The 3,822-nt window shown below is 56.0% G+C and overlaps 1 long non-coding RNA gene across 1 annotated transcript; it reads right to left on the bottom strand.

The window, feature by feature from the left end:
• Positions 1 to 1,634, bottom strand: LOC135421251 (uncharacterized). Its single transcript, XR_010433940.1, has 2 exons — positions 782 to 1,634; positions 1 to 462 (listed from the first exon to the last, which is right to left on the bottom strand). It is a non-coding gene; the product is annotated as an uncharacterized LOC135421251 (long non-coding RNA).
• Positions 1,635 to 3,822: the final 2,188 nt, after the last annotated feature.

The raw sequence follows: 3,822 nt of genomic DNA, 5'->3' as shown, positions 1-3,822 counted from the left end.
TATTGGGAATGTTTTTATTCATGTCAACTTCCATGAAGCTCCTCTCTCCTCCTGTTCCTCCACTCACCAAACGTGAGCATCCCTCAGGGGGGAATTGGCTGTCGGAAGCCGGGGTACAACCGGGGTGTATCTGGTTACAGCTCTGGGCTCAGGAGAGGGCCTTGCAGCTGAGGACTGGGCCTGTCTTTCCTCTCTTCAGCTACAGCACGAGGCCTGCGGTGCCAGAGTTGGGTTAAATGTCCAATTAGTCTCTCGCACTTCGTGTTAATCGCTGTTGTTTGTTGCTGAGTGAGAGCCGGTGGGATCCATTAGCTCCTCTTCCTCCTGGGCTGGCCAGCTGGCTTGGGCTGGCTCCAGGTATGACTTGGGGTCTGCCACTGTGGAGAAATCTGGCCTGGTGTCCCTTGGGAAGCTGCGTGCTGCGTTCACTGCCTCGAGGTGATCCATCACCCCGGTTTTTGGCTGGAGGAGGCACAAAGGGAATGGTTGGGACGGAACGGCAAAAGCCTGATGGTGTTTCACAGGGAGGCAACTGGCAGGCAGGGATGTAAGGATTAATGTGGAAATACAATTAATAATCTAGGGAAAAGCTGCCAAACAAGGCTCGAGGGGGGAGGGGCTTTAGAGGTGCAGGATGTGAGCTCACAGCTCGTCCCACGTGGTGAGGAGTGGGCTGGGTGATGAATGTCCCACAGCCGGTGGGTGCATCCCTCCTGTTCCAGCCCAAGCATCCCCTCGGCTCCCTGGGAGGTGGGAAGGAGCTGAACCCGCCTTTCCTTACCTCTTGAGCGGGGAAGAGCAGCATCCAGCACCTCTTGTAACTTTCTTGGCAGGGAAAAGAACAAGTGCCAGGGTGTTTTGCTGGCTCCTCACCCTCACTGGCATCGGAGCAGCGCTGTGACTCACACAGCCCTGGAGGGAGCAGATGTGTACGCTGAGGTTGGGCTGAATTTAGCCAAATTCCTCAGACCCTGAAAGCAGAGAAGACACCCCTCTGCCTTGGGCTTTGTGGTCAGTGTTTGTATCAAGCACTAGAGGTGACCCAAAGGCACATGAGCCTTGTGCACCCCAGATGTGCTCATATTGTGATCAATATGAGCTCATAATAGAGTGGTGGTGCTGGGCTGATGGTTGGAATTGATGATCTCTAAGGTCTTTTTCAACCTTAATGATTCTATGATTTATAATTTCCCTCTCCCCACACTTGTAGGGACACCTTGTTTAAAAAGCTGCTTTTTATCTAAGATGGTTGATGCCCTCTCCCAGCTTCTCCAGCAGCAGGCAAATGTCATTGTCCCTGTTTTACAGGCAGAGGGGACACTTGGCCTGTGGAGAGTCAATGTCAAAGCCAGGGTTAACCTCGAGAGCCAGCCCGTCCTCCCCCCCACAGCATCTATTTCTCTCCAAGCAGCATCCACCCTGTGTGAGAGCGGGGCTATAAAGAACAAATAAAATGCTGTGCAAGCCAAAGGCAATGGCATCATTTAAAAACATGCACAAGGTTAAGAGGCTCGGGGAGGACGTGGTGCCTGTGGATGGATGGCTGGAGAGCCCCTGGATGAGACCTGAAGGGCTGCAGAGCACCAGGCAGCACCAGCAAAATCAGCCAGTGCACAAGGCACAGGAAAATCTGGCTCCTCACCTGCCCAGAGACCGTCCCAGGTGGGTGCCCAGGGGTGCAGAGCGGCTCCGCATCGCCGTGTTCCCGAGGGAAACGCTGATGGATTGGTGTTTGCAGCACCAGCCATGGCCCTGCAGAGTCATCCCAAGCAATTAGCTGGGAGTGATGCACTGCTGGCAGTGACAGCTCCCTCCGACTGCTCCGGCCGTCCCGGTGTGCGGCACATTCCCAGCTGGAGAGGCGGATCCGGGAGCAGTCGGAGGCGCTCCCGGGGCTGTGAGTCTCCCGGGGCGCGGGCGCAGGACGGAGGGATTTTTGGAGCGTTTAGAGCCGTTTGCTCTCCCAGCCCCGCAGGCAGGGCCCGGGGCATGTTGCCTTCCCAAATTAGGCCGCTGTCAGGTTTGTCGGCTGAGGTTTCATTTAATTTTCTTCACCGCCTCGCTCCGGGCAGCCCCGTGTGGATACCCAGGCCAGGATGGAAAGAGCCGGGCAGACCTCGGTCGGGCTCCAGGCTGAGCTGTTAACACTGATTGCCCATGAATATTCAGGAGGGTGAGAGGCACCCGGGACGCTCTTGCAGTCAAGGCTCACTGGGTCTACACTCAAACCTTGGTTCTGCCACTGGCTTCCCGTGGCTACTTGTGCAGACCAGCCTTTGGCTTCCTCAGACAAATCTTTTCATATCCCTGCAGCTGAGTCTCTGGGTGAGTAATGGGAGAGGGCTCATCCAGTGAGGGAGTAATCATAGAATCAGGGAATGGTTTTTGTTGCGAGGGACCTTGAAGACCATCTCATTCCACCCCTGCCATGGGCAGGGACACCTTCCACTAGCCCAGGTTGCTCCAAACCCCATCCAACCTGGCCTTGGACACTTCCAGGGATGGGGCAGCCACAGCTTCTCTGGGCAACCTGTGCCAGGGCCTCCCCACCCTCACAGGGAAGAATTTTTTCCCAATATCCCATCTAACCCTGCCCTGTGGCAGTGGGAAGCCATTCCCCCTTGTCCTGTCACTCCATGCCCTTGCTCAAAGTCCCTTTCCAGGGCAGGTGGTAGGAACTGGCTCAGTAAATGTTCCATTACCAACAGTCTTTATTTCCCAGGGGGATTAGGAAGGGAAGGATCCACCCCAGTCATTCAGCACCAAGCTTGGCTGGAGTGGGGTGTCCATAACAAGCCCTCCCAGAGCCAACATTGCCCTTCACCCCAGGGATGCCAGCCCTGACCCCCTACCCAGGCAGGGGCCTTGGGGAGCTTCCCCCTGCTGCTGCCGCCTCTGCGCCCAGAGCCTCTGTTTGTGGCCAGAAGGCAGACCTGGGAGCAGGGCAGGTCCTGAGCAATGATTGATGAGTTTTTTTCCCCAGCCTGTCATTCCCTGGCCGTCTGTTCCGTCCCAGCCCAGCCAGCCCTGGTTTCCCACCTCGGCCCCGCTCCCAGTGCATGGGAACAGCTGGATGGAACCAAATTTTCACTTGCCTTTGAAGAGCCAGCAGGTCCCGTAGCCAGGAAAAACATTTACTGACAAAATAGTAATAGATCTGTTTCCCTTTCATCAGGGGGAGGAAGGCAGAGCTGATGTTGACGTTTCTTGCCCGAAATTCAGGAATGACTGTCATTAAAATGAGAGCCCGGTGTGTTTGCAGCCTGACTGGGCATCTGACATCCATCAGCCCCCTGGAAGCAGCCCAGGGCTCACAGGGATGGCCTTTGGCTTTCCTGGCTCTGGTGGGCCTGGAATGGTTGTTTCTCTGAAACCAGTGCTTCTGTTTAGTGGTTTTCCCTTAATAAAAGAGATTTGCCTGCCACAAGGATGTCATTGTGGAGGAATTGCTGCTGGGCCTGGTCTCTGAATCATTCAGAACTGGTCTGTCCTCAGAGGCTGGTGACATGAGCTCCTGGGCTCAGCCTCTCTGGGGCAGCTGGGTCCTGCCCCAGCCCGAGATTCACCTCAGGAATTCATCCGGCGTGTGTGGGCTCTTCCTCGCCAGAGCCACCTCCTGCTTGGAGACTGACCCCCACCAAAACCTGCTCCTGCTTCCTGCTTGTCCCCTCTGAAGACACTGGAGACTGTCTTGCAGCCAGGCTGGGGTGGCTCAGGCTGTGGGAAGGGATGGGGGAGAGGGGCTTTCCCAGGAACCCCCCGAGCTGCTGTTTTGGATGAAAACCAGAACATCTCATCCCATTGGTGCTCCCTTTCCTCTGG

Source organism: Pseudopipra pipra, chromosome 13, assembly GCF_036250125.1.
Source record: "Pseudopipra pipra isolate bDixPip1 chromosome 13, bDixPip1.hap1, whole genome shotgun sequence".
In the NCBI taxonomy this organism is placed as follows: Eukaryota; Metazoa; Chordata; class Aves; order Passeriformes; family Pipridae; genus Pseudopipra; species Pseudopipra pipra.
The sequence above is the reverse complement of the archived record's forward strand: the minus strand, read 5'-3'. Positions and strand labels throughout refer to the sequence as shown.